Source organism: Wolffia australiana, chromosome 16 (assembly GCF_029677425.1).
Source record: "Wolffia australiana isolate 7733 chromosome 16, ASM2967742v1".
NCBI lineage: Eukaryota > Viridiplantae > Streptophyta > Magnoliopsida > Alismatales > Araceae > Wolffia > Wolffia australiana.
This window is the reverse complement of record NC_135850.1, coordinates 6,138,536-6,154,548: the sequence shown is the minus strand read 5'-3', so window position 1 is coordinate 6,154,548 and position 16,013 is coordinate 6,138,536.

Genomic DNA, 16,013 nt, shown 5'->3' with positions numbered 1-16,013 from the left:
AAGAAAACAAAGAAGACGCAGAGGAGGAAAAAAAAACAAGAAGAGAAAAATGAGAAAGTGAAAAAAGAAGAGATTAAAACGGTAGAATAGGAAAATAAAGAATAAGAATAAGAGAAAGAACATGGAAAGATTCAAAGAGTGTGATAGGATCAGGGGAACGATTCAAAGTGTCATTCCACTTCAATGGAATGACAGAAAAGGTGAGTGACAGAGTGAGAGAGAGGGTGGAAGAGAGAAAATTGTGAGAAATAAGTAGGGAGTAAGGGAGGATGTGAGAAGGGAAGGAGACTTATAGAGATAGAAATATAAAGAGGAACAGAGAATGCGATAAGAAAGGGAGAATTAGAGAAATAATTACACTAGAATTGGATGAGAGAAAGGGAGAGTCACAGAGTGAGATAAAGAACGAAAGAAAGAAAATCGGGAGAAAGAATTACAGAATTAATCACAGAGTAGGAGAGAATGAGAGAAGAAAGGAAGAGTTAAATATTTGAAGATAGAAAGAAACATAGATTACGATGGAATGAGAGAAGAGGAGGAGAATTAGAGGAATAATTCTAGTGAAATGTAATTTGAGAACGAAAAAAGGATAGTAAGAATGAGAGAGTAAGAGAGAATAAGGAAAGAAATTCCGCTCAAGAATTAAGAATAATTCCACTCAAGAATAATTCAAGCATAATTTAAAAAAAGATAATAATTCAAGCATAGCAGAAGAAAAAAACTTGGCATTCTCAGCACAACACCTACTTGTGATGGATCCTCTTTCTCATTAAATTACTACTTTGTCTCCTTTCCATTCGAAGATCAAGAACAAAGTCACGGATCAGATTTCAACAAATTAACAAAGCAAAAATAAGAAGATCATTGTGTGACAAGATTTTTTCATCTTTTGAGTTTTACTTTCTCTATTTTCCATTCTAAGATCAAGAACAAAGTTTCGCATCGCAGTATAAAAAATTACAAAGTGGAAATAAGGATATCATTCAGCAGGATTTCATTGCTCTACGAGATGAAAGCAGCAGGAAATGAACAGAAGACCTACCTCTGTAGCTGCAGCCATCCTCCGGCGTCCTCTGCCATCTAAGCTCCACTGAGTCCGTCCCAATACTGAGTCACCGAATGTCACCGAGTCACTGTCTATTTTTTATTCAAAAATTTTGAATCGAAAATACACGGTCAACCTTACGAAAATTAAGAATAAGGTTGATCTGATGTGGATATCGATTTTCGATATCCACATCCGATATCCGATACCAGCATCTGTCCCTGTGCGACGGAGACGGAGGCCGAATCGGGACGCATATCGGTATCGGATATCGGCATTGTAGCAGCCGATATCCGATATCCGGATATTGAAAAAACAGGATACCGGAATTTGCCATTCTGGTATCCGGTACAGTATCCGTCCCGATACTGGCATCCGGTACCGGTATCTGGACGGGCAAACACTACCAACAACCTCACCGTGCAGCTCGAGCTGACGTTGGTGACCCCGACTTCAACTACACGGCCTAGCGATAGGTCGTGAGCGTTCATTTTTATTTCTATGCACTTTGATTTTGTGAATTGTTAAATGGGCCTTTGTGTTTGGGCATCGTCTATTGTTGTTTTTTTCATTATTTGCATTGATTTACGTTAAGGGGAAATCTCTCATCATGAGACGGTTTCCCCTCCTTACACCCAATTGGGCATCCTCCCTGCTCTATAAAGGGAGGCATGTCCAAGGAAAGCCTCTGGAGTTTAATTGGAATTTGAAAAGTCTTCTTCAATTGGGCTCTTGCCCCCTCCCTTTGGGCGTCTACGCTTTACAGTTTTCTAGATAGAAGATCATGGGAGGATTCGTCAGCATGTCGCTAGCTTCACCGCATGGAGAACACTCCATGGAAGAACCACACGTCTTCAACCTCTCACCCATCGTCATCACATATTATGGTGTGCTTCAAGAAGTCGCCATCCAAAACCTGATCAGCCTGCAAGAAGCCCGCCACCAGCCTCCTTCGCGCTCGCCCTCACCACCGCCGCTCTGGACGAAGCCATCCGATCGTCCTCCCAAGAACACATTTCTTGGGCAGGTGACCTTCCAAGAATCACATTCTTGGACAATCGTGAAATTCTCGCCAAGAACCTCCAAGCGCCATTCGTTCCCCGCACCCACCTTTGCATCGGTGATGCACACGTCCTCCGCGCCACCGCGTTGCATCCCGCTTGCAGTCACGTCTCCGTGCCCTGGTCTGCCTGCCACTGCGCCGTGTACTGTCTTGCACGCCCGCATCTGTGCCTTGCAGCCACGCTCACCATGCGACCGTGCCCGCGCCCGTGCGCACGCGTGCACCCTGCACAACCACGCCCATTTCTGCTGCTAACCACCGTAAGCCGATGTTGCCGCTGTCACCGTTCGACCGTCAACCCGTGCACACTCCACGAGCTTCGTGCGCTCCATGCACCCTCTGCATGCTCCGTGCGTGGGGGATCATGGCCAAGCCTACCGTCTGCCCACGCGTGTAGTCCGCCCACAACGACCGTCATCGGCCGTGAAACAACTCCTCGCGATGGACTTCCATGTCTCGACCCACTAGGTACCATCGTTCCCCACTTGAATTGCAGTAGTCATATTTCTTTTAGTGCAGTAATTACAACGCGCTCCTCTGCCTTCGATATCATTTTGATAAAGGATTAGCCACCTACTTGTCTAGAGGTAGGGAATTCTTGTGATACAATTAGGTCTTCTAGCAAAAGAGGACGTGGACGTCTCTGCACACTTCAAGTCCCTCACTTCGTAGTCGTCTAGCTGATCCCATTGGGTCATTGGGAGTCTGATCGTAATGGTCCGCTCCCAAATCTTTAATCGATCACCATACTAGTTAGCAATTGCCTTGATATTTATCATCAGATTTTCTCGACACATTTCATTCCACACACTTATCACATTCACTTACCGCTTGTCCTGTGTTGTAACATGAGTCGTCCGATCACGGCGCTCATCGTGTTACATCAAGTGGACCCATCTCCCCCTCACTGCTGGCTGATAACCCAGAAAAACAGTATAAGTCATCGTTAATTCTTGGATTAAACAAAAAAATTACAATGTTTCCTTACCAGCTGTAGATTTGAGCAACGGTAGAACTACAGAGAGCCAGAAATCAATTAGAATATTTGTCCATGTGATTCTATATTTATAGTTTTTTAGATAAAAATAAAGACTAATTCTAAGAGAAGAAATAGTTTTTTTATTTTTTAAGCAAATGCAAATGAAGGAAAACCTAAGTAATGTTGAGAATAACTTCAAAGATAAACTTTATTTCACTCTTGTAATATAAACAAATCAAATAGCTTGCAGTCTTTTTTTGGTAGAGGGTGCTTGGGTTTCCCACACGAGCACCCGAGACTTGACGTGCTGATGCCAAAAAAATGTGGAGGATCTAGGAATGGGAAGTTTGTGTTTCGTCGTCAACGAACGGAGGAAAATTTCAGTTCGCGTTCGTGTTCGGTTCGTTTGTATTCATTCGCGAGCCAACACGAATGACATATGACTTTAGAAATTTTACTTTTATGAATGAAACCAACGAGGTATTTAACCTTGCATTTAAAATTTCTGTAACTGAATATCACTAGTAACTTGGTGGTCTATCTGAATATTAGATTTTAATTTAGATGATCAAAGTTAAGGAGACACCAAATTTGATATAAAATTGTCACTCTAACTGAATACTACATTTCATTACAGGAATATTAATAATGCCAGTAATCTATTTCACGAAAATAAGCAGTAGGTTTGAATTTTTTAAAGCTTGGGTATGGTTTTATCATTTTCAACAGTAGGTACTTTTCGTTGGCGCTATTCATTCAATGGTTATTTTTCGGAAATAATTAGTAGATGTGAAATCACTAGATGCTTTGTAGTTATCTTTCTTGGAAGTAATAGATAGGTGGAAAACTACTAATATAATATGAAGACATATAATAAAATCTAAAGTCCACAAGCATTAATATATACTTAGTGATTCAATCAGTGCCAAGATTGTTCGAGTTCAAACTATGAAACATGCGTTCATTGGCTAAATTTTTCAAATCTCAGTTCAATTTAAAAAGTAAATATAATGTTCTGGCAACGGAGTTTCAAAAATATCAAAATAGTGGATTACTCGATGAGCCATCCGTTGCCGCCCCTATGGGTTAATTCGAATAGTTCTAGATAGGCGACACAACTGACATTACGTTGGACACAATAAATCAGTGCTGGAGTGTAGCTGTGACGCTCCCAAAACATGTTATTGATAACATGCATTTCTAGTGCCTTATATTATCGTATTTACATGTTTTATGCATTAAATTACTCATATGTACATGTTATCAAGCTTAAAATGATTAAATCTATTTTTAGAACAAATTTATGAATTTTCTGTATTTTTTAGGAATTTTCTAACAATATATTCTAAAAGAATATAACTTTTGAGACAGAATATGATTTTTCTGGAATTGTTTGATATTAAAGTTGGAATGATATGATTTTTCTGAGTCAATATATATATATATTTATACGTATTTTTGGGCTTTTATTTTATTTAATATGAAATTTTAAGTATTTTTGTTTTTTTATGGCATAGGGTGACGCGGCGCGCCAATGTGCCGCCACGTCAGTATCGAGAAAAATATTTTTTCTTTGTTTTTGTCCTTTTGTCATGTACACGGAACATGAAAAGCCATGGAATACAAAAAGCCACGAAATACGAAAAGCCATGGAATATGAAAAGCCACGGAATGCGAAAAGCCACATAATAAGAAAAGCCACAGAATACCAAGTGCTTTGACTTCTTAACAGGCACGAAACCGATGACATTGATGAGGAGAGAGAATAAATTAAAGGCAAGGATTGCTTCAACTTCCAACGACCATAACTTTTTATATTCCCGTCCTCTTTCTATCCATACCTCTGATCTATAAATAGAGGCCTAGATCATTGTAAAAATCATCTTGAACTTGCTTCCTACTTTTGTGGGCTGAATGAAAGATAGTGAGTTTTGAGATCCATCAGGAATATTTTTGGTGTCTTGGGAAGAGGCATAAGAGAAGAGGGGGAGCTTACCGGCACTCGCAAATCGCCGTGATCCTGGTGGAACGTAAGGATCTAAGGTAAGTGTCTTCGCCTTACGTTGTTTCTCTCCCAACATCATCGTTATCATAGTTATAGTTTTTTATCAATGTTTCACTTATCATTTCACTTACTTACGTCCCCATTCTCTCATCTCTCCATCCTTGCCATCATACCACTCCATATCCAACCACTATCCTCTTTCATACTGTCGTTCATCATCATATCCATCACAATCACTTACTCTTTTCTATAAGTTAAATTAGCTTATAATTACATATCTTTTATCGATATCACTAGCTCACATCTTAAGATCTTGCTTTCATTGATCCTCTCGTCCATCATCACTAGTATAAGAAAGTAATTCCTTAATCATCGTTCCCTGTGGAGACGATCCATACTCATCACTTACTAATTATTTTTCAGTACGGTTAAATATATTTTATTGAATAATCTCAATCACCAACGACGAATTATAGCCCTAAAATTGAGATTATCAGTTATCATTCCAGTGAGTGTCGACTACTTTGCTTCCATGTCTTGTAGAGTTGTGGGGCTCAAACATGAAGTCTGGTGGCATGAGAGAAAGGATCTTTGTAAGGAAGGGCTTCATACTTACCCCAATTAGCATGTCTTGGACTACGGAGAATGGCTCTACGTCTCCTCTATTAGCATCGTAAATGTCTTTGACGCTGTCATCACCCTATGATTCAGAGTCTGAGCTGATGATAACAACAGTAGAGTCTCGAGGTTTCTTTCATAGTCTCCGTTGGAGAAGTCGTACACTTCGCCGTGTTATGTGCCTTTCTTTGGCTCCTGCTTCCTCCATCGTCTCGGCGAGGCCGTCAACATTGAGCGAGCGTTGGAAACTGGGTGCATCACAATCCATGGTACTATTTTTCCACAATTTACATACAACGTCTGAGAGAAATGTTGGTCCAAGGCAGTCAAAAAATGTTCAGAATAAATTAATTTTTTAACCGATGACATCCAAATGTCGAGTGTACCAATATTTTTAAAGCCCCTTTTGATGAAATTTATTCAACAACTAACCCCGTAGGGTACCTGGTAAGAAATTGGAAAGTAAATGATCAATGTGTTCATTCTTGTACTACGAAGAAATGAAAAAGTGAATGATAAAAATGACATATACCTCGAAATTTCAGCCTACCATCCTTCCTCGAAAATTTCTTTGTCAAAATCCTCTTCCACTAATTCAACCTCTTAAATCTCAGGTAATGACTCTGCTATGTTGTTGTTTGGATGTTGTTGCCTCAACCAACGATTTAGAGTCATCAGTACTGACATGTTCTCCGCCAAAACGCGTGAACGTTTATACGTGCAAATTCCACATCCAACAGAGAAAAAATGTTTGACTGGTGCACATGACACACACACAAGAAGAAAATATCACGCCAAAACAGAGAGCTTAGGGAATCTCTTGCAACCGTCGCCTTGCCACCATAAGAGATCATCAGTCGACAAATGAGACATTTGTAGATAACTATGTAACTTGTCGTCCACTGATGGAGTGACATATTCTTGTTGTGGGAACACTTGTACAAGCCGCGTCTTATGGATGGTATGTAGCTCTCATCCATCCCGGCTTCCTTGTCATAATTCATGCATTGCTGTCATCTCTCCATCGCCTTCAATGTTGTCATCATCCCTCAAATTTGTGACTTCCTCCTCACTGACGTCGTTCAGAAGTCTTTGCATATATGCCACCAAGGTGTCACGATCCTCTGGAGCAATGGAGTCTAATTTAATATGTGGGTTAACAACTAATGCAACCAAGAAAGCAGTATATCCGCGAACGCGAGCCTAGTACTTGGACAGTTTTGCTCTCATGGATGTACGTGTGATTTGAATGGAGGCTCGTTGTTCCACCGTGAGGACAACACCGTTTGAGAAAAGGCATCCTTGGTCTATGGCATCAACTTGTTCATGAAGGTGTTCATCAAGGACTTGGAGAAATGATAAAAATTTTGCCACTCTCACATGTTTAGAGCTGCAAACTATATCTCATGCTTTATGAAAAGGCTTTAAAATTCGAGCTAAGTGTGCCACCATTTGCCATTCATGGTCATCAATTACAAAGTTTTTCTTCGTCGTGCTCTCCAGCTCAAAAATAGCCATCTTGTACAACACTTTTCTCTTCTAATATGCGACTTGCAACATTTCATTCATGGAGTTCCATCTAGTCTTCACATCCAACACCAATTTTTTGCTATTAGGCATTTTTAATTGCATACACCATTGGACATAGCTCCTTCGTCTATCATCCAAAGAATGAATGACTGCAACAATTTGACGCACTCGTGTAACCAAGTCTCCCAAAGAGGTAGATCGCCCAACCCATTGCCTTCGTGCTTCTTAGGACTCCCCGTCCACCAGCACCGCTGCCTTGTTGGTGTAAGTGGTGGCAGAATTTCCAATGCCTTCAACCCATTCTGCAATGCAAGGTTTATAACATGCACAATACAAGGCATGTGCTGATTTTGATTGAAGTTGGGGTTCACTTTTCGTACTGAATTTGTCAACGATGTGATCATCAATCCATTGTTATTTGTGTTGTTCGTCGTAATAGCAGTCCAAAGTTGACCAACACCTCCAGGAGAAGTTGTGCGAGGTAACTCCCACTATGTGGACCATCCATTTTCTTTACTACCAAGACACGTTCTTCAAGTCACCATTCGTCTGTGACCTAATGCACAGTGATTCCCAATAAGGGAATCATATTTTCACTTGTCCATGCATCTGCTGTTTGGCAAACACTTCTAACAGTTGATAGTGAGCGTACCAGCTTTTGCTTCTCTCGTCCGAAGAAGGCCTATGCGTATTCACGAATGGTTTTCAAGCATGGTATTATAATCTTATGTTGTGCACCATAAAGCAATACCTCTCTGAAACTATTGTCGTCAACGATGGTCCATGCTTGGTCCGTGAGACATATAAATTTGGTGAGCATCTCCAATGTTCTCTTAAATGTGATACCCAGTGCTAAGGTAAGCCCACTATGGAGTAGGCCCAATCCAGATCCCAAAAGGAGCTCAAGCCCAATCAAACGAGAGGCCTATTTTTAAGAAGAAATTCAAATGGGCGGTTGGTGTTTCTTTCCAATAAATGGGGCACAAAATTGACTCTCGCCAAATTGCCAAATCCTGGCCACACATTCTAGGTTTTCTCACATTGAGAATGTACAATCCTTATTTATACCCCTTTTCTCCCACATTGTAACTATCCCTGAATTTCTGTCCGAAACAATGTTTTTACAAACTTTGAGTGCAGTAGTGTTTCTTGGATCCACTCTGTTTGAGTTTCAGGTTGGGTGAAGAAGGGAATCAGATCATCATGTTTGGCAAAAACTAAAGAAGAATGCATCCTTGACCCGAAAGGGAGTGACACCATAGGTTTGTGAATCATTAGAGGTTACACTAAGTCATAGCCAAAAGCCTGGGCTTTTCGAAGTCGCAAACGGTGCTCAAAAACTTGTCCTACAACACAAGTTATTGCAGTTTCATTGAATCAAAAAATCAGAGATCCGCCTAGGGTTGGGAAAAAAATTTTGTTCGTTCGCGAACATGTGAACGAACGAACACGAACACGAGCATGAATGTTAAAAAATGGACACGAACATGTTCATGAATGGTTTGCGAACAGATGAATCGTTCGTGAACATGTTATCTTCCCGAGGCACAAATTTGGACAAGTGTGCGCTTCCAATGTTCCCGAAGCCCGACTTCCCACCAGATGAAAAGGTGATCCCTCCCTTCGACCCTTCCCCCCCCCCTTCGGCGGCTCCCTCTCCGGCAGACAACAGACGGCTCCAACAGCTCCCTTCTCCCTCTTCAGCAGGTTTCTTCAGCGGCTGCTCCCTTCTCGCTCTCCGTGGATGATCTCCCTCTCCCGTCAGCCCCCTCTAGCTCCCTTTTCCCTCTTTCTACCCAAAACATAATTCAGATGAGTTAACTTTTAGGTTAACTAGTGAATTGGGGATGGTTAAAGGCAACTTTAGTAAATTCCAACTGATTTATTGAAATTATTTTGAAAAATCTATTTACTGTTATCCCGGATTAGGAATACTAAAAATAATGTTTTATGGTATCTTCCCATTTTACCCCACGCTATTTCAAATTTTCAAGATATCCCTAGCTCACAAATCATGCTGCGATTTGTTGAGTGGGGGTGATGATTCAGCTGACACAGTGTGGATGAATCGAGCTGAATCCATTGTAAAATTGCTACGCTGAGTAATTATTAACTAGATAAATAATTTGAACGAATTGGACTCTGAATCGCTTTTTTTGTTTGAAATTAGAAGCTATCGTATATTGGCACAGTGTGAACACGATATGCCAATTACGGTATTTGAAATCAAATTTGGGTGAATTAACGGTCAATTTGCTTCACAGCTACTCAACGAGGACTACCGAAAATTAAACGATTCTAAGCTGAGTACTTTGCGAATGACTAAAGTGAAAATCAAAAATTCATCAACAAAATTTGCACATAAATTGAACTTGGAAATTGCTAAAATTAAACGTAAAATCAAGTGCAAAATGACTTGGGTTGAGCCTAAAAGTACCCGGAAGGATTTAAGAGCTAAATTTAAAAGAATCCGCGCACAAACAGCTGAATTTCCACGATTTTAGGCTTGAATTTCGGGAAGAATTGTGGCGCCGTATCGTCGTATTTCTCTCCAAATTGAGGCTTCAAATCCACTCCGAGCTGTTCTTGAGTCTTCGAGAAAGCCAGGCCTACTCTCCTCGAGCTTCAAAATCAAGAACAGCTCTCCAATTCTTCGTTTCCCCCTTTTATCACCACGGAATCAGAAGAACAGCTTCTTCCGATTCCGTTATGAATTTTCTTTTCTTCGCATTGTACGCAGAGCGTACAACGCAGCATCATTCACCATTGTGGTGCCGTGTACAGGTTTTCCTCCGTGTGCACCGCACTACGTATGCATGCTTTTCACGTGAGAAAACCCCCCAGCGATGTGCATGCACTTAACTCGCTGCGTCGCACGTAACGAGTTAAGCCACACGAGATTGGTCACTGTGTGGCTGCGTGTGGTGCGCGACATGCACGGCGCTGCGTATGTGCATGTCATGCACCAAAGGCACCAATCTGCGCGCTGATTGGTCTGCGGTGGTCTTGTACGCCCTGCACCATGTAACACCCCAGTGAGCGCCAAAACTGGCCCAATAAGGGGCAGTTTAAATAAAAAAACATTTTTAATTGAAAAAAAACTGGAATAAGTCGTAGAAAATGTTTATTAATGTGATAAAAGAGTTTTATTAATTTCTAACTTGCATTTTTATTGTTTAATTTCTTTTTATTTATAGAAATGGTCAATTAAACATTTAATTTCTTTTAGAATTCATCTTAAAAACGTTTAAAATGTATAAATTGACCTAATTATTTATTAAAAGTATTATTCAACTTGAAATTTAAGGAAATTCTTCTTTTAACCTAAAATCATGATAACATGCATTAAAATTAATGTTTTAAAGCATTAAAAACCACAAAAATATGATGAAATTACCACTTTATTGGCTCTTATTTTCATGTTATCAAGAATCATAGTGTGGATAAAAAAAATATTATATCAAGAGATTGATTAAAAAATTTGGCATATTTTATTATAATGTTTGTCTTTGAGATAATTATATTAAAAAAATTCAGCTTGATTCCATCCTTGTTATTGAAAAATATGTCCATATCAGTAGTTTGATAGAAAAGAACTAGAAGTGGGGCAATCTTCCATAGATCATCGTCAACTCATAATTATTTTTATACTTGAATTTGAAGTTTAGAATAATGATGACACATTAAAATCAGGCCAAAATGATAATAAGGACTCTCATCCATCACTGGATTTGGCATTAAAAGCATAGTGATTGTGAGAAAAAAAAGTTTGGTTATAAGCATATCCAAATTCACTTTCAAGTGGGTTTGGGATTTGGAACCTGATTTGGATAATTTTCATGAATTTTAATCAAGAAATCAAGGTTATTCATCCAATTCTTATTTTAAGAAGCATTATTATTTTCATGAATATTATATATTTATTAATGTGGACAGCACCATGATAGCATTTTCATCGTGTATTGATCATTAGATAGAGTACATGTAGAATGAGAATTTGTATTGAATAAACTAAGCATCAGATTCTATCCTTGTGATAGTCTATAGACTTCTAAAATATTATTTAAAAACTCATTATGCGCAATTTATCATAATTTGTGCATGAATCAAGAAATATGAATTAGTCCACCTGATTTTGGGTTCTTCGGTCCTTGATCTAGATGAAAGCTTACAAAGATTCACAGCAAAGACTTGAACAGAATGGTAACGACATAAACAAAAACCATGAAACGAATCACCTAGGCATGGATCACATTTGTGATTCTTTTGATATTTGGGTGAGTCATGTCAAGCTGCTCATGTGTGCAGCCTATAGACATATTCATGAGGTCCATGACATGTTGAATCTCATCACTCACCATGACGAGCTCCGTTCATGCTCCGTCGTTGTCGCTATGCTATCTTGATCGCATCATGAATGGAGAGGAGCTAAGGGGAGAAAAAAGAAGAAGAGTTAGGGCACTGAAAAATCATGCCCTGGGTGATTTTCTTCCAGGTCCTTCCCCTATTTATTCTAAGTGGGTATTTTTCGTAAAAACCCCCAACTTTAAGTATATCTTTGGAAGTTTAAAAAACCACTTATGTGTGACACACTAGGCCCATGGGTCGATCTAGTTAATGACTCTAGTGGCCCAATAACATGTATTTGTCTTCCAAATTAATTAACTATAATATATATTCATTAATGATGGGTTGATTTAACCCAACCGATAGGTTGAGTCTCTAGCTTGTGGGGTGCCAAGCTACACCTCGTGCTCTAAAAGATGCAAAGGAGTGTGTTTCAACTCACTCATGGAACCTATATGTCATCGATTATCATGTATAGTCCCTCATCCACTTGACACTCTTAGGAAAACTTAGGGTATGGTCAACTGTCAAACCCTAATCAGTTATCCGATGTAGTATTGATCAACTGGGAATCATCGGAGAACTCTTATCTGTTATTTCACTTCCTGGGCCAAAGATTTTATGACATCATCTTCCTTGAGCAGTCTCCTCTTACACTGAGGGCAGATTATCCCATCTTAACTACTCCATTATCTTCATAAACTTCTTAACGCATCTGAACTAAGATTATTTAGAATCCCATGATTAGGAACTAATAGGTCATTGTCAAAGTACAACTATTTGTCCACAAGACTTCTTTGGTGTCTCAATTCTAAGGACCACTTACACAAATGTGAAGTAAATCAACCTGATTGAGAGTTTGGTATAGTATCATTCAAGGATTGGTACAAATCAATTTAGTGAACTTTTTCCACCAAAGAGCACTTGCTATCTATCATTAGTGTCTCTGTACGAATAGTTATGAGACCCATCATATTCATCATATGAATGAGGCTAGATAGTGTTATTCTATCTGAATAATTTTATATCCTTCTCAAGTATTCTTTGAATATGAATATTTAGAACACATGCTACTAGACTAGCGATTTATGTATTATGATATCTTCATAATTCGATAAGTCTGATCATGTATTCATGGACTTCATTATAAGCATCACATGAGCACTCTCATGAGTATATTCTATTAATGAACATGGAACAACATATGAAACTCACTCATGCTCAAAGTTATGCACATTTCTTCTTTCAACATGCTTAATTTAAAATGAGACTAAGTGGATATCTCTTGAATGTATGATTTTTGTTGGACAAAAAAACACTAACTCAGATTTTTAACTGATTAAAGTCAAAAGAGTTCAGAGGATCTTAGTATTTGGCACTAGGGTTTGAGGGGGATATATGAATTGATAAATCCATAGGGTATTGAAATAACAATTTGAGATGAGATTTGGTGGCATCAAAATCCTATATATTATTTGGTGCCCTAGTGAAATTGCATGTCATCCACCCCTACAATTACAGGAACAATTCCTCTCAAACTCTATATTATTTTGCATTTGGAATCATGTGCCAGTTCTGATAAATAATTTCAATAAATAATAACTTCTCTTATCACTCAAGAGCCTATCCAGACTCTACATCAAGTTTTTCATAATAGGTAATGACATCATTGAATGAATAGTGAACATGTTTTAAACCGTAAAAATGCATCATCATATTTTTAATTTTATCAGTATGAATATTTATAAAAGATTTAAGAATCTTAAACTCAGTTTTAAATAAGAAAATTTTTATGATGATGATGATTTCATTATTATTTAAAACTTCTGAATAGTTTACAAATCATGTCTTCATATATAACACCACACTCATGAATATAATCACAATATTTAATATCTATATCACTCTAGGAAATTTATTTATTTTTAAAAAGGCTTTAAGTTTCATCATCCATCATTTAAAAATATCCTGAATCCTAAAAAAAATCCACTATATTCACACTCAGTCATTATGAGTTATGAATATTTGAATTAGATGAGATTAACATAAAAATGATCGACAATAATTACCTTCAAACTTGAGATACAGAGACAAGTTTATTAATATAAAAAGACTCAAATCCAAATATAAATTGAACTTAATTACATGCATAATAAGTTAATGACTTTCATTTACTTATTTTTTGGTCATGTTTTCATTTATATTCAGAATAGTGTGAAATAATGAAGTTGTAGAAATATGTTTAGAGTCTTTTTACCCTCTGTTAGACCAACTAGATTATGGAAAGGGTGATAATATCCGTAAAAACATGTAACTACTTCAGAAACCATAAAAATTATTTCATTTTCTGAAAATGCAAAGGATGATCAAACAATAGAGATATTTATCTGGCACTGAGATGTAAAACATGTTGTTGGATACTAATAAATAATTTTTTCCTTCAACAAAAAAAATTGATTAATACTGGATCTACTACTACCTCAAATTGAGATGTAAAAATACACCTAACAACTTGGGCCCTCTTTAGGGGAATATAGCGGATCCTCAATTCTACAAAACAAATATACAAAAAACCATGAACATGTCATTTTTTACAATGAATCGCATCAACCTCCGAGCGATCAAAATAAAAGGAGGTTATCGCTATGCGCTCCGAGCGATTAACAAATGCGGAGGGATTCACTGTCCGAGAGAAAGCATTCACAATATTCACAATATTTTCCTAGAAATATTGGGTTAGTTTGGAAATGATTGAGGACTAGGATATTATGGTTTTAAAAGTAGTTATATTTTCATTTACATTAAGTTGAGTTCCATCATCTTCCTTTCATAATAGGTATGATATTTAAATTCTCTCAAATTTCACATTACAGTGATTTTAAACTCTATGGCCGGAAATCTAGATGCATGACAAAGAAAATGAATAAGCTTGTATGTTAAACCTATTTGTTGGCCTTAAAACTTATTATGAATAAATTATTTGATGTCGAAGCATATTATGGGGAACATCTTCTCCTATATATCTACTTGAAATCCATTTGAAATATTATTTTCAAGCTGAGTTGAAGGTGAGATAGTCATTCATCTTTATGACTGGATATTTTAAAGGAATTTGAACTGGTCTTCATCTTCATTGACAAAGAATGGTGATTCCACATTGTTTGGGTGAATTATTGTCCTTTGAATGGTGTATGTTATTGAACATATGTTTTTTTTTCTGTCAGCATCATATGACAAAAACGATTGCAAGTTTTTGGTATTTAAATCCTAAATACATGCAAAAAAGACACACACTTAAATTAAACATTATATGACAAAAACTAATGAGATTTATTGTAAATTCATGCAAAGAAGTCAAGGCATTGGAATGCAGAGGAGAGTAACATGAAGATTAAAAAATGTTGACTGGAATGTTGAAAATAGATAAAAGAAACTAATAAAGAGTCCAAGGTACATTTATGCCTAGTTCTCGTTACCCACAAAATACTATAGTCTACATTCAACTTCTTTTGCAAGCAAGAACAGAACAATGGGGGCTTTATCATTTATTTTCCACAATAGGAACTCTAAACTCTTGGATTTTCATCAGGGTCCCCTACTGATCTCTAGGGATTTCAGGATTTGATTTATAATTGTTCCTAATCAAGTATTTGACATGAAATTTTTTGCATCATCAAATATTGATTTTGCACCTCAAAGAGGTCTGAATTTATTTATTTTTTCACTTTTTAAAGATGATGATTTATCTCTTCTAAAAAGTTTGAATATTAACTACCAAACCTGCCTTCAGCACAAAATACAAAATCAAAAAGTGGAATTTCTATAGCGTTATCTGATATTCCTTGACTTCCATTCAGGCTTACAATTTCCTCATCCTACATTTCTAACTCTGTTCTTTAGCCCTTAAAAATATTTTCCAAGATATCCATGCTCAATCCTAATGAATACTTAAACATTTGAGCAGGATGGGCTCAGGATAACAGTGATGTAGAATGATTTAAGTTTATAACTCGAAAGATAATTTTAGCGATAAAGCATCAAGGTTTCTTTCAAAACAATTGCCAATGCTGGTATAAAACCGATTGTTTTTTATTGATATATTTAAAGTAGTATATGGAGCTGAAGTTATTAAAACCTGTGCAAAAATCTTTACATCTCACTTTTGGATGGACCACTTAGCTACTAGAAAGGGTGTGAACACTCTCAATGTGGAAAATAAAAACTAATAACGCGTTGACGTAAAAATTGAGAATAAAGAAAGAAGAAATAATAAGGTTAGAAAACATTTATTGATTGTGTTCTAACAACAAAAAGTACCAATTAACACATTCAACTTCCATTGCATCAGGAACTGAACAAAAGCGAATTTTACCAGTCAATCCTTCACAAATAGAACACCAAAATTCCTGAAATTTCATGAAGGTCA